The following is a 24,242-nucleotide window of genomic DNA, read 5'->3' as shown; positions in this document are numbered from 1 at the left end:
TGAAGATTAAATAAGTTAATAAATATAAACCTCTCCATTATGTGATAGAACTAGCACATGTTCTTACCACATAATAAACATTAAAGAAATGTTAGCTGTTACTGTTAGGTGTTGCCTTCATAAATACAATCTCATTTAAACCTTACCTCGGTTCTGCAAAACCAGCATTAGATTCTCCATTTATGGATGAGGACACCAAGGCTCAGAGTAGCTGGCTTGCCCCAGATTGCCATAAAATAAAGGAGCCATGACATGAATCCAGGGAAGTCCAGTGCTTGTCTGACAAGACTCCAATGTATCTTATTACAGATTGGAGTGAATTAAAGAAGGATGTGATAAATCTCAATCCTATCTAAAATCTGAAAACTAGAAACAATTTTAAAATGACTGACAATTAATCAGTAATGATTAGTACTGCTAATACGATTTCCTATCTTAAGCTTATTCCACAAATACCATTTAACATCGTTTAATTACAATAATAAATTAGATTGACCAGGTATTTTCCTCTTTGATTTTCTCTCCCTGGAGAAATGGCTTATTGAAAAATTAGCTTCTAATTTTCTATAGCTAAACAAGTTTACTAAAATTAATAAACGAATGGGTTTTTAGAAGACATCAGGTTGTAGCCGAACATCTGCAGGCTCTCCATGAATGTTTGCAAGAGATTTGTATTCATGGAGGTGCTTGAGGTCACTTATGAGGCTGCAAAGAGTTAGCTGTGTCCTACCCACCAAGCCCATATGGAGGAGTCTACCAGGCCAGCTTTGTCTTTTTCCACTCCTCCCTTAAGATTCTTTTCAATCTCTACCTTCATTTTGCCCATCTGGTCAACCCCTAAGGACTAATTTGGATCAGGCTGTCGGTCAAGCTGGTGCATCTAAGATGCTTACTTGAAGTGGCCTCCCAAAATCACATAATCCAAAAGGATAATATTAGTCCTAATCAAAAATGAAAGCCAGAGGTCAGTGCAAAAAAAAATTTATCAAGCACCAAAACAGAGACCAAGGTAGGACTACAAATGAACAATGGGGATAAATCTCAAACCAAATAGAACCAAAATGGTTCAAAGAAGAGGATTCTGGGAAACCATTCAGTCTATGCAGGAGAATGGCAGGCCCATCCTTACTGGGCACTAGCCAGGACCCACACAGTCATGTAGCTATTTATGTATGTGTCTTCTCCACACCACACTGGAAGCCTTTGAGAGCATATCTGTATCTTGTCATGTTGGTGTGCCCCTGGTGTCTGACATATGGCAGATACTCAAAGGATATTTGCCGAATGAATGAATGATGAGTACAGTTGAATTACTACTACCACCACTACTTCTACTACCTCAACCACTAACAACTATCATTTATTGAACTTTCATTATGTGCCCAAAATTGTTCTAATTGCTTGACATATGTTTTTGTAATTTAATCTTCACACACACACCAAAAAAAAAAAAAAAAATTATTAAGCATATGCTATTCTTAGCCCATTTTATAAGTGAGAAAACTAAGGCTTATAAAAGTTAAGTAACTTCTCCAAAATTGCATAGCTGCCAAGTGGCAGAAACAGCACACTCATGCAAATCCACCCAGCCATTATACTGTGTTGGAAGCCCTGCTTTGTTTGGACCTGGACTGGATTCTAGCATTTGTTTAAGAGATTTTCTATCCTCTTCTTCAACCCCCACCACCCAAACCCAGTTAAATGTCCCTGTCTGTACTCTCTACCTCCACACTCAGTGCACCATCATACAATTAACTGCTTAGATGAGTGTCTTGAAGGCAGGGTTTCCGTTCACTTACGTTCCCCCATTGTAGATAGCCTACTGGAATAGAGCACATGTTAGATAAATGTTTGTAGAGTTAATTGATTATTGAACTCCGAACAAACAGCGATTATTTAGAAACTATGTTTGCTGGCGTCCATTTTGATTTTGATCCACGGATTCCCTCATGTAGGGACCGAATGGTCTGAAAGATAAGATAACAAAGCTATTTCAGCACCTCTCAGGGGCTACCTTTGCAGCTGGATTTATTGCACTCTTGGGTGAAATGCTGGCCCTCAACTTTGATGAGCTGTCAAGAACGGTGGTTTTAGGTGTAAGCCTGTCTATTGCCCCACAGCTTGTTCTTTAAGTCAAAAGCAGCTCCTGGCTCTGCAATGGGAGATTACGAGGTGTTAACAGGACTTCTGAGCCTCCAAGGAGGTGGGGCAGGGGAGGATAAGAGAAACAGGGAGCAACCTACTCCCAATTTTAAAATTAAAATAGTAGAATAAAGGAAGAAGCTTTAATCTATAAAAAATACAAAGTTTTAGTTAAAAAGAGAGAGAGAGCATTCTAGAGTAGTGGTTAACAGCACAGGCTTCAGAGTTAAACAAACCTGGTTCAAATTCTGATTCCTTATTTATTAGCTGCGTCATATAGGACAAGTTACCAATATTTCTAAGCCTCAGTTTCCTCGTCTATAAAATGGTACTGATAATGCTCACCTCATGTGGCTGCTATGAGAATTAAATCAGACATGTGTGTAAAGTATTTAGAATTTTAACAACCAGTTGCTGTCTAGCTGACTCCAACTCATGACAACCCCATGTGTGTCAGAGTAGAACCATGCTCCATAGGGTTTTCAATGGCTGATTTTCCAGAAGTAGATAGCCAGGTCTTTCTTCCAAGGCGCCTCTGGGTAGACTCATACCTCTATCCTTTCAGTTAGCAGTTAAGCATGTTAACCACTTGCACCACTCAGGGACTCCAGAATATTTAGGATACCAAAAAAAAAAAAAGCCCATTGCTGTTGAGTCAATTCCTACTTACAGTGACTCTATGGGACAGAGTAGAACTGCCCCATAGTGTTTCCAAGGCTGTAGTCTTTATGGATGTAGACTGCCACATCTTTCTCCCATGGAGCAGATGGTGGGTTTGAACTGCAGACCTTTTGGTTGACAACCAAGAGCTTAACCACTGCACCACCGGGGCTCCATTACGGCTCCGTTACATAGCAAAGGCTCAATAAAAGGCAGTTGCTATTCAAATAGGTCAAGTTCATTCCTTACTTGACAAAGATTTATTGAGCACTCACTATGTGCCTGGCACTACACCATGCCCTCGAACATAGAGTAGGGTCTGTGCTCTCATAGAACTTTGTGAAAAGTTTTAAAAATAGGCACCAATTCTTCCCTGGGTCCACACCCTGGCCATGCCCTTTGAGTACCCTCCCACTTTGCCTCTGAGCTCGGCCGTGAACTTGCCTTCATCGGTGGGATGTCAGCCAGCATAATACAAGCAGAAGCTTGGAAAATGTTTGTGCCTTGGGCCTTGTCCTCTCTGGCTGCTCTTAGAACCCCTGTTCCCATGATCATGTAAAGAAGCCCAAGCTAGCCTGCTGGATGGAAGAGGCACAGGTCCCAACTGCCCCTGTGTCCCTGACCAACAACCATCAAGTGCTAAAATGTGAGTGAGGCCAACCCAGGATCAGTGCCTCCAGTCAGCCCACGAGTGGCCCATAGACACATTGCAGATTCAGCAGAAATCAGCTGATCAAGTCTAGCCCAGAAAGGCTACCTAGCCAACTTGCAGAATTGTGAACTAAATAAATGGTGGTGTTTTAAATCATTATGTTTTGGGATGGTTTCTTATACAGCTAAAGCTAACTGATACAACCTGACAGCCTAGCAGAGGGGTCAGCAAGCTTTTTCTGTAAAGGAGTAGATAGTAAATATTTTGACTCTGCAACCAACAAAGTCTTTGTTGAAACTCCTGAACTGTGCTGTTGTAGCCCTAATGGAGCCAATGACAATCCGTAAATGAATAGTCATGGCTGGATTTGCCTGAGGACTGTAGTTTGCTGACCCCTGGGCTAGCATAAGAAACAGGCATTACTCAAATAATCGTAAAAAGAAATGTGTCCGTATACATTGCAATAGCTGCTGTGCAGCCAAGGTTCTTCTTGCTACTGGAAAGAATAATCAAAGAACCTGTCCCAGGCTGGGAAGTCAGATCAACTGCCTTCATTAGGCTTTCCCAGAAGCAGACCCTGAGATAAGGATTTGAGTCCAAGTTGCCTATTTGGGGAGGTCACTGGGTGACATAAATGGTTTGTGCTTGGCTACTAACCTGAAGGTTGGTGTTTTGAGCTCACCCAGTAGTGCCTTGGAAAAAAAGGCCTGGCGATCTGCTTCTGTAAAGATGACAGCCAAGAAAACCCAATGGAGCAGTTCTATTCTGTAGCACATGGGGCCGCCATGAGTCGGAATAGGTTTGATTTTTTGGGGAGTGGGAGCTATTTCGGAGGTGACTCCAGAAAGCACTGGTAGGAGAGTAGCATGGATTTAGTTGAATGAGCAGGTTATCCCATGAGAAAAACCCCAACCAAACCCACTGCCGTCGAGTCTATTCCAACCCATAGCGACCCTATAGCAAGAAAGATTAATTCACTGGGACCCCTGGGAGGTGGTCGGGTCACCGAGGAGTGAGGAATTGGGTCATTTATTCTGGAACTGGCATCCATCATTATTTGAGGGCTGCTCCTGGGCGTGTTAATTCTCCACTGCTCTGGCCTGTCCCCACGCATCCTGCAGCCAGAGAGAGCACTCAGGCAGAGAGTAGCAGCTTGCCATAAGAAGCTGTCGGCAGGTTCAGAACTGAGAGTGAGGAGAGCCAAGGGATGTGGGGGTGGGGCACCGCCAGCTTCTGCCAAAGAAGGCTTCCCTATGGAAGTAACAGTGGGCTGGAAAGCTAAAGGATGGGTAGGGGTTGAGAGGTGGGAGAAGCCACAGCCGAGCCCCAGGTGTGGAGGAGGCTGCCTAGGAAGGAGGATACATGGAAAAGTGAAGAAAAGAGGGTCTGGGACTAAGTGCTGAGGCAAACCTGCATCTAAGGTATGATGGCCCTGGAAGGATCAACCATAGAGATGGGAGTAAGACTAGGAGTACATGCTAGGCACCACTGGGAAAGCAGCGCTTTGAGAAGGGGGTGATCATCATAAATAAAACAAAGACCTGAAAGTGTTCAATGGGTTTAGAAACATGGGCATCACGTTCTTACAAAGAGCTATTTCTGTGGAGAAATGGAAAATAACAAGAGTGAATAAGAGATGAGGAAATGGTGATAGTGAGCATTCAACTCTATCTGGATGCTGGGTGGTGAAAGGGAAGAAGCAGACAGAGGCATATCTATGCCTCTGTCTACATATGGGTATTATGATTAAATTGGGTCCCCCCAGATACGTGTTGGAATCCTAACCCTTATACCTGTGAATGTGATCCTGTTTGGAAATATGGTTTTCTTTGTTGTGTTAGTTGGATCATACCTGATTAGGGTGGGTTCTAAATCTAATCACTTCAGAGTTATAAAAAGAGCAGATTAGACCCAGACATACGCACACACGGGGGAAGGCAGACGCCTTGTGAGGATTGTCTACAAGCAAAGAACGCCAAGGATTGCTGGCAGATACCTGAAATTAGGAGAGAGGCTTACGAAAGGAATCAACCTGGCCAAGACCCTGATTTGGACGTTTAGTCTCCAGAACTGTGGGAAAATAAATTTCTGTTCTTTAAAACCACCCACTTGTGGTTTTTCTGTTACAGCAGCACTAGAAAACTAAGTCAATGGTTTGAGGAATGATCTTCTTAAGATGGTGGAGACTGAGCATGTCAGTGGGAAGGATCTAGTTTTGAGGGAGATACCCAATACGTAGGCGACAGGGAGACAGGAGAGGTTGGGTTCCTGGACCTGGCTTCTCCGTTGTAAGAGGAGTGAAGGGGTGGGGGGAGTACAGACCCCTGAATTTCCTCCTCTGTGCTTTATGGCCTATTCTTTCCACCAAAAGGCCCATTTGCCAGTCTTATAATAATCCACTTGGGAATAACTACCAACTTATCTGCCCCCAGGGAGAGCTGTTGCTCAACATTTTCCTAGTATTTCCCTTTCTTTTTTTCTGTGACTCTTTATCAATAAATGTCTTTGTGCCTACCAGGGCTCCTCTCTGAAAAGATTGTGCTGTAAGGAGGAAGCATGAGTGTAGGGCTTCAGCAGATACATTTACTATTCTATGGATCTTGAAAACAGCCCCACGAGGAAGGCAGGACAGTATTCTTATCTTCACTTTACACAAGAGGGAACTGAGGCTCCAAGAAGATAAGATCACAGGGATGTAAACCCACACCCATGAACACTTTGAATATTGAACCTTGGATATTTTTCTCCTGCAACAAGCTGCATCTCTCAATGCGATATTCAGTTTGGTTTAGAAGTGACATCAGAACAGGAATATTCTGGTTTCCAGAAGAAAATTGGTCATACTCTCCCCCAGCCCGTGTCAAGATTTGTAGAATAACAGGGAAGATTTATGGCCTTGCTCTCCCATGAATGATAAAGGGAGCTAGTGTTTGGGGAACCAAATTTGTCTCCTTTAAGGAGGTCACACAGCCAAATGACGCACAAGAAACATCTTTCCATCACCTTAGAGCATTATCTGTTCAGCAAATATTTGCTGAGCTCCTACTATGTGCCAGGAATTGTTCTCGGTCTGAAGGATAAAAATGAGTTGGACCCCCAACCCCTGTTTCCCAAGGACCTCAGGATCTAGGGAAGGTGGACACACAGGTGAGGCTCATAGTGTGGGCAGGCTACCCTGGTCCCGTGAGCTGGAAGCCCTAGGAGGGCATGCATTTGGCAAAGGATGATGCCTCAAGAAAATTCGTAGGACATAGAATCAGTGAGAAACGAGAGGGGGGGGGGGCCCAAGAAAAGAAGAAGAGAGAAAAGGCCGGGAAGGTAATAATAATAATAGCAATAATAAAGAATATTTATGTGACATTTACAGTTTGCAAAGCACTTTTACATCATTTTTTTTCATTTAATCTTCACAACAGCCCTTTGAAAAGTAAACAGAAAAGCACTTTCCCCCACACTGGTAGCCCTGGGAAATGAGCCTTCCCTAAGCAACAATTTATTCAACACGAATAAAGTAAGAAATCTACCCATATTATACTACATATTCATTAGACTCGTCTTCCTGGATTGCGTTTGACAGCTTTTGCCTAGTTTAGGGATACTCTAATTTATCATGTTTAGCCCAAGCAGCATTTCATTTCACAGACTTTCTTGTCTTAAAGGTTCCCAGGGCCACCAGCTGAACTCCAAAAGTTGGTTTCAGTCTCTTGTCCTGACCTCCCCACATTCTGCTTCCTCAGTCAAGGGTGTGTTATCTGCTGCGACACAGCTGCAGAGCTTCCTGTTCTTTTGTTATGTGATCACCCACGTGGGCACCAAGAATTGACAGCTTCAACTGGAAAACTCATTTAGGTGAAGCTGTAAGCAAGTCTCCTAACACTGACCTTCCTCCTTAATGATGTGCATACCGCGGTTCATTCAACCATCCATTCATTCAATAAGCAAGACATACTGATAGAGCCTGTATAAGACTCAGAAATATCAAGACACGCTGAAGGTGCTTGGCGTCTAATAGGAAAGATGAGCATACGCATAACTAACAGGTAGGTGATAGTGCTAAGTGCAAAACCGGAGCTAGGGACACAAATTCCTTTATTTCTTCAGCAATCCCATATTACGCTCAAATCATGGGACAGGAACTGTGCTAAGTTCTCTTCCATGTTGCCGTCGAGTCAGCTCTGACTCATGGCAACGCCATGTACAACAGAATGAAACGCCGCCCCGTCCTGTGCCATCTTCACCACCACCGGTATGTTCGAGCCCATTGTTGTGACCACAGTGTGTTTTGGGTGCCTTCCAACTTGTGGGGCTCACCGTCCAGCATTATATCAGACAATATTCTGTTGTGATCCATAGGGTTTTCATTGGTTTATTTTCAGAAGTAGATCACCAGGCCGTTCTGCCTCGTCTGTCTGAGGCTGGACTCTCCACTGAAACCTGTCCACCATGGGTGACCCTGTTAATAATACCAGCGGCATAGCTTCCAGCATCATAGCAACATGCAAGCCACCACAGTGCAATAAGCTGACAGAGGGGTGGCCATCTCTCCCATATGCTACCTGATTTAATCTTCATAACATGGAGGTAGATGCTCTCAGCCCCATTTTACAGATGAGGAAGCCAAGGCTCATCTTACTTCTTTCCAGTTAGAGATACTTCATGGAAGAAGCTTTTTATTTGTTTGTTTTGGGCTTTGTTTGCTTGTTTTTAATTTGTTTGTTTATTGTTGTTGTAAAAGCTTGAAGTTTGGATAAGATTTTTGCATTTGAATAGAACAGTATTTTTTTTATGCTTTCCAGAATGTTAAGCACGCTGCTTTTTTTTTTTTTTTTAATTGTGGTGAGTACAGATAACAAACCACTTGCCATTTAAATGTTTTTTACATGTAGAATTCCGTGACATTAATTTCCAAAATTTCCGTCCCCCCTAATTAAAGCTTAGGAGCCCCCAGGTAATGACTCCATCTTTCCCGCTCCCTCCCGCCCCTGGTGACCACTAAGAGACTTGGTCCCTGTGTATTTGCCTAGTCTGGACATTCTGGAGGAGACTGTAACATGAAGCTGATGAAGCTTAAGCCTCAGCCTCCCCAGCTCACACTGGTCCCTCTCAAGCCCCTGGGAGGGGCCCTAGCAATGTGCACAAGACCTCAAACGTTTTTTGCAAAATTTGCCAAAGTCATACACTTTGGCATTCTTTTTCTTAAAGATGTTGCCTAAATTGTGTGCACTTCAGGTCCCACAAAATCTGAATATGCCTCTGCATTTAAAGAAGGAACAGAGGGCATGGGAAAAAGAGGAAACAGAGGTACAAATGCAGCCAAGAGGAGAAAGGTGGACATCTGAGGGAAGGCGTGCACCCCATTTGCACAGAAGAAATTCAAGGCAAGGCTAGAAGGATGAGATGATCACTTCCCCCAGCTCCTTGGCTAAAGTTCAGGCTAATCTACATCGGCCCCCTCCTTGCTTCCTTCTCTTGGCCTCCAGGGCAAATCTTCCCAACCAGGCTGGGATTCTCCCCCTCCCCAGTCTTCTCTATCCATCATCCCGCCTCCCTCCTGTATTTTCACCTCTTCCTGGTCTACTGGACCCTTCCCAATCCTTGCGTGTTCACGATTTCCCTACTGAAAGGGAAAGAAGAAAGAATGAGAGAGAGGGAGAGAGGGAGGGCAGGTGACAGGGAGAGAGAGAGAGGAGGAGGAAGAAGAGGAGGAGGTAAGGAAAGGAGGCAGGGAAGGAAAGAAAAAAAAAGTCTCTTTTGGAGAGTTTTCCTCCACAGACTCAGCCCTTTCTCATTCTCCCCCATTCTTGGCCTAAGTTCTAGACAGAGGTTGTCCTCACTTGCAGTTTCCATTTACTTATCTCCAATCACTTCTCAGCCCACTGCAACCCAACCTGACCCCCGCCCTCCCCCTCCCACCCCCCAGATCTGCTGAAATTGCCCCTACCAAGGTCCTCAGCAACCTCTTGTTCAGGACTACCAAGGGATTCTTTTTCCATCCTTGTTTTACTCAGTGTCTGGACTTCTATAGCCCACTTCCCATTCCCCGGGTTTTCATCAGACCTCAGTGGCTCTTCGCACTCACCCTCTTTGCAGCACCCCCCCCTGCCCACACCCCGCCCTTCAGCACTGATGTTGCTCAGAGTTTTGTCTTATGCTCTCTGCTTTTCTCAATTGCAGTAACTATTGCTCCTTGCATGTCTCACAGGCACCTGAATGTCCAAACCTGAGCTCTCCTTCTCCCCATCCTTACCCCTACTCCAACCTGCTCTTCCTGGGTTCCCCCTCACAGGAAATGGCACTGTCACCCACATGGCTGCCCAAGCCAGAAACCTGCTGGATGAACTTGTCTCCTCCCTCCTTTCTCACCCAATACACCAAATAATTGCCAAGACCTGGCCACTCACAATTTTAAATATTTGTTGCATCTGTCCACATCTTTCCATCCCTCCCCATGCCACAATCACCTCTTGCCTAGACCACTGAAAGTGCTTCCTAACTACTCTCCTTGCCTCTCTTCTTCCTTTTCTCCAACCATTTCTCCAAACTGCAGATAGAATGTCCTTTCTAAAATGCAAATCTCTTCATAGTACCCTTCTGCTTAAACCTGCTAATGGCCTCCCATTAGCAAACATGAGGGAAACCCTCAGTGAGATGATTTGATACACTTAAAACTTTTAATGGCCTTTTCACTGTCCTGGACGCTCTCCATTTCTCTGTCCACCCCACACCCACCCCACCTTGGGCCTGACCAGAAATGAGGGAGACCCTCAGTGAGATGGATTGACACAAGCCGCAACAATGGACTCAAATGTACCAGAGATCGTGGAGGTGATGCAGGACCAGCAATGATCCCTTCTCTTATACACAAGGGCACATGAGTTGGACCCAATTCAACGGCAACTAGCAATGACGCCCTCAGGACTAAGTCTAAACTCCCTGAGAGGTTTTTTAAGCCTTTCGTGATCTGGGCCCACTCACTTCTGTTGTCACTTTCCTCTCACAGGTGACAGCCATGTTGAATTGCTCTGGCAATGGTCCACGTTCTCTTCCCTCTGGGCTTTTTCACTATCCTGGACCCTGTCCACTCCACACTTACCCCTTTACCTACGTCCCTCCTCTGCCTTCTTTAGGTGACTTCAAGTGATGTTAGACAAGTCACATCTTCCAGGAAGCCTTGCCTGATATCCTGGGACTGGATGAGGGACACCAGCCATGCACTTCCACAGCACCTGACTGTGCTGCCCACTAGACTGTAACGTCCTTGAGAGAAGGTACCAAGACTTTGCTTCTCATCATTGTATTCACAATGGTAAGCCCAACGCCTGGCACATAGAGGAAATCAGTGGATTTGTATTGAATAAGTGATGTATGAAGAGTGGGATGAGACTAATCACCATGTGCATTCAGTGGGGATTGGTGTTTCATCCTGTGTGTGAAATGCAGCCTCTGCAGGACTGGGGAGCACAGGAGCGACTTCAGCTGGCCTGAGCTTTAGATGGTTTGCTCAGGTGGAAAGTAGTTGGTGGCTTGAGTAAAAAGGATGGTTGCTGTCAAGTCATCCCTGACTCATGGTGATCCCATGTGTGTCAGAGAACTGCTCCATAGGGTTTTTAATGGCTGATTTTTCAGAAGTAGATCACCAGGCCTTTCTTCCAAGGTGCTATGGATGGACTCCAGCCCCCAGCCTTTCAGTTAGCAGACCAGTACATTAGCTACTTGCACTATCCAGTGGTGAACCCTAAAGCAGGAAACCCAGTTAGGAGGCTCTTGCCAATGTCCAGGCAGGAGGTAACGAGACCTCCACACTGAGACACCAAGGTGTGGACCCCAGAGGAGGGAGAAACATTGAGGAAATCACATTGACAGAGCCCCTCAATTGATTAGATTGGCATTGGGGGAAGTGGGGATGTGGGTACAAAACGAAACGGTTGCCATCAAGTCAATTCTAATTCATGGCCACCCCATGTGTGACAGAGTAGGCTGTGCTCCTTAGGGTTTCAAGGCTGCGACCCTTAGGAAGCAGATTACCAGGACTTTCTTCTCTGGGTGAATTCCAACAGCCAACCTTTTGGTTAGCAGCCAAGCGCTTAACTGTTTGCACCACCCAGGAACTCAGGGATGTGAGTATAGGAGAGGAAATGGCTGCTGGTGGCTCTGGAATGTAAATCGGGACGAACCAGGGGATGGTGATACCAGCATCTGACAGAGGGATGCCTCTTGCATAACATATACTCAGAAACTTCCCAGGGACGCCCTCAGCTTCTGCATGGAGCATCTCTAGGGCCTGTTCTTTATCCTCTGAAGTTTCAGGGTCAGATATGCATGAATCTGCCCCAAACCCTCCTTTGGAGACAGATATTTACATAGCATTGGTTTATAATTGTTGGTTTGGTTATTGTTTATCCCAGCAGAACTGTATTTCTTCACTTAGAAAGGACATAACTCCAACCACACCAGCCCTTTAAAGAGTATCTATGGCTGAGGATTTTGGTTGGGCTTTGTAAGGAAATCAAATCCCACTTCCCTGCAAATCAGTGCAATTTGTTATACCAATCTGATACCAACGAAGGGAAATCAATCAGTGCTCCATAAAGGGACGTGCTACCCTCCCACGTGCATTGACATCAGCCAGGAGACCCATGTCCAGTCTTTATTGGGGCCTCAGTCTGCATCTTCTGAGCTTGGCTGATCTCACCGGGTGGGCCTTCCTGGCATGACCAGCCCCTGCGCTGAGTCACCTTATTAGCATAACCTGTCAGGTCAGATCTGGAGCCCTTAAGATAAAAGACAGTTTCAATCCCTGGGGAAATTCCAAGGCTTTAGAGGTTATCTGTCAGGAATCAGAGACAAAAATCAAATTCTTTGAGTAAAGTTAACCTCATGGGCTTTTTACTTAGTTCTTCAACCTCTAAAACTCTCACAGCATCTTTCCTCAGCCCCCTCGGTGGAGCCGTCTCCTTGTTTGCCTTTCCTGGGCAGCCCAGTGTCAACCCTTATGCCACAGCTGGCCGAAGGCTGGTAGTCACTACACTGGCCGGGGACCGGACCACCCTCAGGAGGCCTGGGAGTGTTGGGGTGGAATTGGCGAGCAGCTCACGTCTCCTGGGCTGCTCCCCACCAAAGGCAACCTTCAGGGCATGAGGTTAATTTCCACATGATTTTTCATCATCAAGCATAGCCTCACTGGGTGCCCACGTTCAGCAGTTTCCCCTGGCTCGTCATTTCCGAAGCACTTATCCCTGCTGGACATGCTACTATTGATGAAAGCAGGAAGAAAAGTTTTTGCTAAGTTGAATCAGACCGTGCTGGTACTCAGGGCATGAAGTAAGACACACAGATAGATCTATGATGGCCGCAGTTAAGAGTGTAGACCTGAAGCTCAGACCACCTGCTGGCAAATCCCAGTCTCAACTTCCTAGCGCTGTGATCCTGGACAAGTAATCTCACCTCACTACACCTCAGTTTCCTCATCTGTGAAATGGATAGAACAGAGGTAACTACACATGTACCCAAGTTTATGCGATGCATTAGACGAATGATCCACATGAGGGGCTTAGCATTCAGCCGGGAGCATTACACCCCTTAGGGAGTAAAACTTTTCAACCTACAGATTCCTTTGGTAGGGTACGTAATTCTAACGGCTATCTGATTTCCATTGCAGGTTTTTCAGGTTTGCCACCCCCATGGGCAGTGGCTTCTTTCTCCTTCCCAAAGGAGGAGGAGAAGAAAGAAAAAAATTTTTTTTCTTCTCTTCCTCCTTTTGCTCCTACAGCAGCACTATGTCAATGTCCTGCTGTGATCCATACAGTTCTTGGTATTAATCTTCAGAAGTAGATCACCAGGTCCTTCTTCCTAGTCTCTCTTAGTCTGGAAGCTCTGCCGAAACCTCTCCGCCTTGGGTGACCCTGCTGGTATTTGAAATACCAGCGGCATAGCTTCCAGCATCACAGCAACACGCAAGCCACTTCGGTACGATAAACTGACAGGTGGTGAAACATAAAATTCACCATCAGTTAAATTTAATATATTCACAGGGTTGTGCAACCATCACCACTGTCTAGTTCCAGTCACCTCAGAAGGAAACCCCACACCTATTAAGCCGTCACTCTCCACTCCCCCAGCCCCTGGCAACCAATTATCTACTTTCTGTTTCTGTGGATTTGCCTATTCTGGACACTTCATGGAAATGGAATGCTCCTTTTATTTTTAAGACAGCTTCTTTTTCACTTGAAAGCAGTAAGCTTAGTGGTTAAGGGCACAACTTTGGGGTCAGGTAGAGCTGGGTCTAAGCCCCTAGCTCCGCTACTTACCAACTGTATGATGGTGGAGTGGGTTATTTAATATTTCTACAACTCAGTTTCCTGCTCTAGAAGACAAAGATGATGATAATAGAACCCTAGCCCAGGGTTATGAGGAATAAATGAGACCGCACATGCCCAGTGCCAAGTAAGTGCTTAGCACTAGCAGCAGTCATTAACGTTATTTTCAGTTACTCAAGTGATACAGGCTTATTGAAAAAACATTTGGAAAACACCACAAAAACCAGTTGCCATGGAGTCAACTCCAACTCATGGTGACCCCGTGTGTGTCAGAGTAGAACTGTGCTGCACAGGGTTTTCAATGGCTGGTTTTATGGAAGTAGACCACTAGGCCTTTTTTCCAAGGTGCCTCCAGATGTACTCAAATCTCCAGCCTGTGGTTAGCAGCCCAGCACATGAAGCATCTGTACCACCCAGGACTCCTTGGAAAACACAGACATGCATAAATAAGAAAAAAAGAAAATCACCCATGTCCCTTACTACATTGTAGGTTGAAAGTCAGGGACCACTTCTGACCTTGGCGCTCGCCATCAGCGGCAGTGCCAATAAGTGTTGGGATGAGCGGGGCTGATGTGGCCTCTGAAGCTGGGCAGGCCTAGGTCTGCATCCCTGCACTGTCATCCATGGGTGACCTTGGGCGAGTCACTTAACTCCTCTATGTCTTCATCCATCACAATCAATGGGAAAACACCTGCTTAGTAGCATTGTTGTGAGAATTAAAAATGATGTTAAGGAAAGTCCAAGTCTGAATTCCAGCTGTACCACTTACTAGCTGTGATGTGCTGGAGTGGCCTGTACTGCCTTTTAAGAGCCAAATAATAAACTTTTAGGAACTTTGCAACAGGTTGTAAAACACAGACATTGTTAAAAATTAAATTATATACCCTTATAATTAAATTAATTATATTTTAAAAAGAGAGAGAGATGTTAATGTCAAGGGCTTGACACATTGTAGGGTCTCAACAGCCATGGGCATAAGTAAGCCCCAGAGAAGGCAGCAAATGAGAAAAGCCACACAAGTTACAGGTAATTGGTTCATTGGTTACACAAAAGTAGAGGGAGAAGGTGGGAGCCTTGAAGAACAGTGTGAGGGATTGAATTGTGTCCCTCAAAAAGTTATGTTGAAGTCCCAACTCCTGTATCTTTTGCTACGTTAACGAGGTCTCGCCAGAGTAGGGTGGGTCCTAAACCTAATCCCTCTAAGTAGTGTCTTATAAAGGGGAGTACAGACACAGAGAAATACACACATAGTGGAGGACACTATGTGAGAACCCCCTACAAGCCAAGGAACGCCAAGAAACGCCTGGGGCTGCCAGAAGCTGAAAGACAAAAGCGATGATTTCCTAGATTGGACAGATCATAGCCCTGCTAACATCCTGCATTCGAACTCCTAGCCTCAAAAACTGTGAGGTGATAAATTCCTCTTTTCTAAACCCACACACTTGTGGTATCTCTGTTACAGCAGCACTAGCTAAGTCAGCCTGTTAGGATTTCCACAGAGATTTGAGGAAGGACATTCCCGGCTAGGGAAGGTGCTGAGTAAGGCAGGGCCCTGAGGCCACAAGCATTTTCTTTCCCTCACTAACTTCACATCTGGTTGCCTCCAGTCCGCTGTCCCACTTACTTTTCTCCAGGCCTCTACATTCACAGAGAAGCAGCTTGGGAGTGGTGCAGAAGAGGTAGAAAGTAGTGAAAAAAAAAACGATAACAACAGTAACAATAGCAATCGCTGCCATTTACTGAGGGCTTGCTGGGCGCCAGGCATGGAGCCAGATACTTCCCATGCCCTTTCTCATTTAATCCTCAACTCCAAGGGGGGTGGGAGGTGAGGAAACTTCTGCTATAATACCCTGGACCTGCGAGCTGTCTGTCGATGGGAACTGCAGAGAGGGCTATGGAAAGGGAGGCATGCCTGTTCTCCACATGATTGGGGTCTCCCAGCCACACTTCCTCGAAGTCTGAGGAACTAGACACTTCTGAGACAGAAACAACAGAAAAGAAGGCAAACACGCAGATGTTTATGCTCAATTCAGAAAGATGATAGAAAGTAATAGGCCAGTTTCATCTCAGGGTATTGGAGCCTACTATACAAAACTCAAACTCATAGGCCAAAGCTACACACTTTTTTCAGAAGGCCAAAGCAAGGCCACCTCCATTCAGAATATGCCAAACTTCAATTAAACGTAAATTGATCCCCTAATGCATGGAGATGAAACCGAGGCTGGGGCTGCTCTTTGGCTTGAGTCTGTATGATACCAGGGAAGTCTCACTCCTGGCAAAGGGCACATGTAGATTGAATGTGGGTACCCCAGAGCATGTAAACAGTTGGAAATAATTGCACTGCAGTTTGCTCCATCAAATGAGAGGTGGCTATGATATTTCCCAGCACTTCCATGAGCCACAGACAACTTGCAGTATGGCCACCTCTTCCATGGTGCCGAGAAGCGCCAGATGGCAGAAGAAGCACTGGACAAAATCAAGTCTCATCTCCCCACCACTAGCCAGCTGTGTAACCTTAGGCAAGACACTTAACCCCTCTGGTCTCAATTTCCATACGTGAAGAATGAAAGGGTTGGCTGAGAGACTCTAAATCCCCTTCTGGCTCTAAAACTTTCAGAATTAGCAAATGAAGCAAAAAACAAAACAAAACAACAACAACAAAAAACTGTGGCTATATGCGCTTGCAGCCTGAGCAACAAGCATTTCAACAAGCAAAGCCTTGTGCAACCTACTGGGGGTATTCCTGAAGTAGTGCAGCTAAGTCAAAATGTGGAAAATCTTTTCATAAAAGTTCTAGAATTACTCAACATTTAAAAGAGTGAAGATGGGGATCCTTTTGTAAAAGGAAGAGTACTTTTGTAATGACTGAAATTCCTTTTCATCTTTTCTTTAAACTTCAATTATCACAGGTGGGTTTAATGGAGAGGTCATAGGATTCGGAGTCAGCAGAACTGGATAGGAACCTCGGTTTCTGGAGTAGTAATCACTGAAGTTCAGTTTCCTTCTCTGTAAAACCGGTATTAATAAATTAATACTTACCTTGAAATGTTGTTGAAAGCTTAGCAGGAATTTATGTTGAGTGAACGTATGATGTGCCCACTAAAAGTCAGCTTCTTGTGGTAGTCATAAAGCAAGACACATGTGCCTTTCTCTCTCTAGTCGCTCTTAGGCCCTCCAGAATAGGGACAATTTCTTATTCTTCTTGATAAACCCCACAGTGACTCGCACAAACCTTAGTGAAATAAGCGAATTCACCAATTAATGAAATTATTGCTTTGTTCTTCCCTAAGGTTCTGCCTTCCCAGAGCTCATACCATTTCACAATCCACTGTTTCTCCCTTCCCTTTGAGGTGGTGAGATTAAGTACATCTCCAAAAACTTCTACTGAGTCTTAGATGCTGTCCCTTTAGGAAAAGAGGATTCCTGATGTATGCCTCAAGTGCACATCAAAGCACATCCATTTGCCTAAGTGTCTCCGATGAGAACCACTAGCCCCTAGACAGCCTGAAGGTGGAAAGCAAGGGCCTCCCTACTACCCAACTGTGCAAGACACCCTCCCCCCATATGGTAGAATGTGGTAGACCCTTTCAACTTTCTGGATGTCCAGTCCCAGGACATCACACATGTTTTTATGCATTGTTATAAGTAAATATAAATTTATCCTGCCCCGAGACCCCTCCCCCAGCTTGCCAGAATAAGCGCTAGGAGCACGAACGGGAGAGGGGTGGTGAGTAATGAGATGAACGAGAGCATCGCAACGAGGTCATCAATACGTCTGCACCGGAGAACAGGGCAGATCTGCTTTCTATGAGAAGATCACATCTGCATCCCACCTCCTGGGACTCTGATTGCATTTCCTAGTGTCCTCTTATCCTCGGATTAGACTAGAGAATGGAACTTATGCTTCTCCTGGCTCTCTTCTCACTAAACCTGGGGAGATTTGAAAGCCAGAGAGTGATGCCATTAAATCAAAGTGTCAGGAAAACCCATTACCAGAGAGAGGGTTGATTGCACGGCAGCAGAATTAGTGAACCCCATGAGGTGGGAACCACAGACACGTTCGGCTTTGCCTGCACAGTGTCTGGCCCACTGTAAGTGCTCGTAGGGGGAGTGGTTGCATAGCTGCAGTAATAAGCGAGTGAATGAACAAATTGCAGCAGGAACTAAATTAAACAAGTCCTTCAGGTCCCTCCTCAAGGTACTAAGACAACCCATTTCACAGCTTGTTTCTTTCACAGCTCGTGCTTTGTATGAATAACAAGCAGGAGAGTCTTTGTTGAAGATTCTAGGACACTGGACAGGGGGATTTGTGAGCAGGTCCCAGGAGAGAAGGGCTGCAGGTGGGGTGGAGTCAGCTGCCCAGGAAACAGAGGGGAGAAGTGGATGGGTGCAGCTGTACCACTGGGGGGAAGTGGGGGGTTGGATAGGCAGTGGCAAGGAAGGGAACTAGCACTTTCTTGGTCCCCACGTGGTGCTGGGCCCTGGGCCAAGTGCCCCACTGTGTCATCACTTATTTCTTTCAAGAACCCTGTCTTAGTTATCTAGTGCTGCTATAACAGAAACACCACAAGGAGATGGCTCCACAGGCATTTATTTTCTCACAGGTTAGGAGGCTAGAAGTCTGAATTCAGAGCACCGGCTCTAGGGGAAGGCTTTCTCTTTCTGTCATCTCTGGAAGAAGGTCTTTGTTTCTTCTGAGCTTCTGCTCCTGGGTGATCTTCACGTGGCTTGGCATCTCTCTTCCCCCATCTCTGCTTCTTTCCCTTGCTCCTTTAATCTCTTTTATATCTCAAAAGAGATTGACTCAAGATACACCCTACCCTAATCCTGCCTCATTAACATAACAAAGACAACCCATTCCCAGATGGGATTATAACCACAGGCATAGAGTTTAGAATTTACAACACATATTTTGGTGGGACACAGTTCAATTCATAACAAACCCTTATTCCCACTTTACTGAGGAGAAAACTGAGGCCCAGAGAAAAGAGGAAACACAACCAAAGTAAAAAAGCTGAAAAGTGGAAGAATTAGGATTTGAACCCAGGTTTACATTCTTTACTCCTCCTGGTGCTGTCTCCTGGGAAAATGACTGTGGAGGGTATATTTATCATAATGAAACATACCACCCATGATGAGTCCTCTGCTTCCACTGTGCCCCTGCCACCCCACAGCCAGTCAGTCTCCAAGTCCTGTTAGTTTATCTTCCTCAGTAGCTCTAAGATCCAAATACTTCTTTCCATCTCTCCCTCTCGGCTGATACCTTAGCCCAGGCCCCACCAGCTTTCACCTGGGCCTCCACCATAGCCTCCCTAAACCGACCTCCCTGCTTCCAGTCCCACTGCCCACCCGCAGTCCACTTCCACCAAACAACCAATGTTCTTCTAGAATGCAAGTTGAGCTGTCACAGCCCCGCTCTTGCCTCTCAGCCCAGCGCGTCTCCCCTGCTCTTCCCCTTGCACACAGTGCTCCAGCACACAAACTGGACTGAGAAAGAACTGATGGCTTCTCAGAGCTGCCTGGTTCGACCTCAGAGCCTTGGCACACGCTGGTCCCTCCACCTGGAACATTCTCCCACCCCCTTATTGCATGGCTAACTCTAGCTCAGAATGCCTAGGTGATGCAAAAGGTTAACGTGCTCAAAAAAATAAAACCCAGAGGTGCCTGGAAGAAAGGCCTGATGATCTACTTCCAAAAAACCAGCTACTGAAAACTCTGTGGATCACAGTTCTATTCTGATACACATGGCGTCACCATGAGTTGGAATCCACTCCAACTCATCCTGTCACTCCCTCTGAAAAGCCTTCTCTGACCCATCAGCCAGCCTGGGCACCACTTGCTGTGTGCTCCCACTTGTACCATCTAACCAAACCTGTTGCAGTTGAGTCGATTCTTACTTATAGTGACCCTATAGGTCAGAGTAGAACTGTCCATAGTATTTCCAAGGACTGGCTGGTGGAATTGAACTGCCATTCTTTTGTTTAGCAGCCAAGCTCTTAACCTCCGCGCCACCAGGGCTCCTGGTGTACAGTAGTCCCCCCTTATCTGTGGAGGTATGTTCCAAGACCCCCTAGTGGATGCCTGAAACCATGGATAGTACCAAACACCATACATACTCTGTTTTTTCCTATACATACATACCTATGATAAAGTTTAACTTATAATTTATGCACAGTAAGAGATTAACAATAATAATAATAATAAAATAGAAGCACTTTATGGCTTCCCTTTGGCATATCCGAATTGCCAGCAGCACTACTCTTTCGTTTGGGGGCCATTATTAAGTAAAATAAGGGTTACTTGAACACAAGCACTGTGGACTGAGGTTGACCTTGGGTAACTGAAACTTTTGAAAGTGAAACCACAGATAAAGGGGGACTACTGTATTCTTCCCCTATCACACCACTCATGATACTTCATTGAAATTATTTCTTGATTTCTCCCATTAGCTGCTGGTGTAAATGGCTAATTTGCTCTGCTGCTATGTGAGAGAGGGAGGTTCAAGTCTACCCAGAGGCATCTCAGAGGAAAAGCCTGGTGATCTACTTCAAAAAATCAACCACCAAAAAGCCCTACGGAGCACAGTTTTATTCTGATACATATGGGATGGTAATGAGTCAGAATCAGCTCGACAGCGACTGGTTTTAAGTTCCGTGAGGGCAGAGGTTCCTGTGTCCCCAGGGCCAAGTGTACTGTAATCACGAAAGATGTGCCTAGCTCCCTCTGCCATGCTGGTTTTTCCTACCCTCCCACACCGAACTCAAATTTGCCCTTCCTAGACAGAAACCTGCTAATAGAAACTACCCCATCTTTGTTTTCCTAATAAGATCTCTCTCTTCTGTGTTTAGATGCCTTAAAACTTTCTACATTTCTACTTTCACTTCTGGGAAGCTTGAATTAGGGTTTATAAGTCAGGGTAAAGAAGCTATTGCGTCCCTAAGCTTGCCCAAACACAGTTTCCTGTTTCCCTGGTCACTGTAGTTGGCTTGTAAAGGATTGCATTGTCTAGGTCAGGCCAGCCCTCTTTCCTTGGAATTGAAATACAGATGCTCAGAGGATACCACCTTCTTCCTCCTGGGGTCACTAACAGGATGAAGCCAGCCTAGCGCCATCTTTGTCCATGCCCAATGCCCCTAGAGTATGAGGAATCGCATTTTCAGCTGGAAAACACTGATGTAAACCCAAAAAGATGGTGTTGGGAGGGGAAAGAGAAAATGAGAGAACTCGTCTTCATCCTTGGTTCCTGTATCCAGTCATCCCTGAGGCCAGCACCACCTCTGGACTTCCAGGTGACATGAGTTAATAAATTCCCTTCCTTTTTCAAAGTAATCAGAGTCAATTTTCTGTCATTTGTTACTGAAAGAGTCCTGGCAGATGCAGTGCTTCAGTTACCTTAAATGCATCATCTCACTGAACCCCACAATCCTTCTAGGAGGGAGTTGTCATCTCTATTTTCATGAGGAAACAGGGCTTAAGGCAGACTCTTGCTGCCCAAGCTCACGCAGCCATTAGGTAGGGAGACCACGTGAGCCCACTGCTGCCTGACTTCAAAGCATATGCTTCCACAGGCCTGGCTTCCTAGTAGAAGAAGGCAGAAGTAGTGGAAGATGAACAAAGGCTGAAAAAAGTCCCCAAAGTTCCCTAAATACAAATCATAATAATTTGAGAGAAAGCAAAAACGACAAAGTCTATGGTGCCTTCTCCAAACGGTCTTTGCCAACTCGAATCAATGAGCTGTAAATATTTCTCCACCTTGACCTTGAGGACTAGCTAAACAGGAGCTTCCCACAATCCTTAAACGTCTCTATTCTGGATATTTTGAGTCTTTAACAACAGGACAATGAGTTCTGTGGAGTGAGAAGCTACACTTTCAAGCAGCCTGTGTGCCTTTTAAAACTATGTGTGTCTCTTCCTTGAGCTCAGGACAGCCACATCTCCCTGGGGCTCGGTGTCTCCTCCCAAGAGAGGTGCACCTGAGAGGGTTAACACAGCTTTGTCGGTAGCTAACACCCTGGCTAATGGTCATTAGGCTCACAGGCTCGGATGGCCTCAGTCACATTAACCAACATCGGTGCTCCTGGTCCCTCCACGCCCCAGCACCTCCACGCTCCTGGCTCATGGACTCCATTCTTGAGTCCCCACGTAGACATCGCACTTGTGTCACCTGCTGTAAGTGCAGAGCCCTTCATCAACTGAGTCTCCTTCCTAGGTCCCAAACAAGGAGAAAGGGAGGAAAATCTTTGAAGTTCATTGTGCTTCGTTGCCTGATCACCCGCTGCCCCCACACAGGACACTTGCATCGATGTTTGAGAGCCGGGTAAGGGTTTCATAAGAATTTATATGAACATGCTCAGAGATTACAAGATGAAGGGCATTTTAGGGAGATTGTTGTTGTCATTAGCTGCCTTCCAGTCAGCCAGGCCTGTTGTGATCCATAGGGTTTTCAATGGCTGATTTTGGGAAGCAGACCGTCCGGCCTTTCTTCCTAGTCTGTCTTGGTCTGGAAGCTCTGCTGAAACCTGTTCAGCATCATAGCAACATTCAGGCCTCCACTGACAGATGGGTAGTGGCTGCACGTGAGGTGCCTAGGCCAGGAATTGAATCCCTGTCTCCTGCCCAGAGCCCTAGTGGCACAGTGGTTAAAGCACTGGGCTGCTAACCAAAAGGTTGGCAGTTGGAACCCACTAGCCACCCTGTTGGATTCCATAAAGATTTACAGCCTTAAAAAGAAAGAAAAGAAAAGAAAAGATTTACAGCCTTGGAAACCCTATGGGGTAGTTCTACTCTGTCCTACAGGGTCACTATGAGTCTATGGCTGGGAATCAACTGGATGGCAGTGTTTTTTTTTCTTTTTCTCCTGCATGGAAGGTGGGAATTCTACCATTAAAACCACCAATGCCTTCTGAGGGAGATTAAAAAAAAAGCCAAACCCATTGCTGTCAAGTTGATTCCGACTCATAGCGACCCTATAGGACAGAGTAGAACTACCCCATATGGTTTCCAAGGAGTACTTGGTGGATTCGAACTGCCGACCTTTTGGTTAGCAGCCGTGGCTCTTGACCACTAAGCCACCAGGGTTTCCTGAGGGAGGCTGGATGAACTAAATTAAATGAAAACAAATGACTATTTGTTTCACTTAACTGTTTGGCCATGGGTTAGAAATTAATAGCTGTTGTTAGACCTATACTATACTCACTTTCAAATAAATGATATTTTCTTGTATCTTCCTCCTTATTTTTGTAGAGAAACATAATGATGGCCTCTGTTTTTCTGTCAGTTCAGTGCCCATCTCTTCTCAGGGACCTGTCTCCCCACCTGCTGGAATCTACTCTCCTGCCTTCCACAGATATACACACGCACTCACATGCACCTGGCTGCCATACAGGGCTGTGACGTTGGTTCCAGGTGGCCTTGCCCTTGGTACAGTCCATTGGCCCAGAGGTGGGCACCTGGTCCAAGCAGACCAATCGGAGTCCTCACCCAGGATTTGGGAACTGCAACTGACAAAAGAAGTCAGTCTCTATCTGGGTGTCTGAAAATGAAGACATGCAAATGCAGAAGCAGTTGGCAGCCCTGTTCCACCATGTGGACTGAGGAAGAGAAAATGCCAATCAGCAGAAAGAGAATCAGAGGCAAGGAAAGGAGAGCAAGTCCTGACAGCCTCTGAGCTCCTAGTTCGAGCTGCTTGCAAGGCCCATCCATATTCCTCTCTTGGATTCCATCAAATCCAAGTAGCCTTATAATAAAATTCTTTTTTGGCTCAAACTAGTTTACGTTGGATTTCTCTTCCTTGCAAGCAAAAGAGTTACAACTAATATAAGAACATAGTCCTATTTCTGTCTCGCTTACATGCTAATTCCTCCACCATTTTACTTTGACTTCAGAATTAAAAAAAATGAAAATGAAAAAGTTTGAGTTAGACTCTTATACAAATTAGTCGTACTCATTCTCTTGGATTTTTTTCACAGCACAACCTGACAGGGTTTTCCTCCATGCTGCAACGGACCAAGTACACACTTGGGAGACTGCGAGTGGCCAGGTAAGCTGTTCTGGCTACCCACCGTGGAACATGGGGTTATCACAACAGGCCGGAAGAATTTGCTCTTCCCTAGTTTTAGATTCCATTTGCAGGTGTGTTATGTTCCCTTTTGATGACTTACTTAACTCAAAGGATCTCTGATCTTTAGGCCTATATGCAATGTCCTTGGACACTCTAAATCCCAGGAACTACATCCACGTTCAATGGTCTGGTGAACCCCTAAGACAGACTAAGACAGACTAGGAAGAAAGGCCTGGTGATCTGCTTCCAAAAATCAGTCAGTGAAAACCCTATGGATCACAACAGTCTGATCCATAATCAATCACAGGGGTGGCGCAGGACCTGGCAGCATTTCATTTGATTGGGCAGGGGGTCACCTTGAGTCAGTGGTAGCTAACAACAGCCACCTACCAGAGTTAACCTTTCGCAGGCA

This window comes from Loxodonta africana, chromosome 25 (assembly GCF_030014295.1).
Source record: "Loxodonta africana isolate mLoxAfr1 chromosome 25, mLoxAfr1.hap2, whole genome shotgun sequence".
Taxonomy (NCBI): domain Eukaryota; kingdom Metazoa; phylum Chordata; class Mammalia; order Proboscidea; family Elephantidae; genus Loxodonta; species Loxodonta africana.
The sequence above is the reverse complement of the archived record's forward strand: the minus strand, read 5'-3'. Positions refer to the sequence as shown.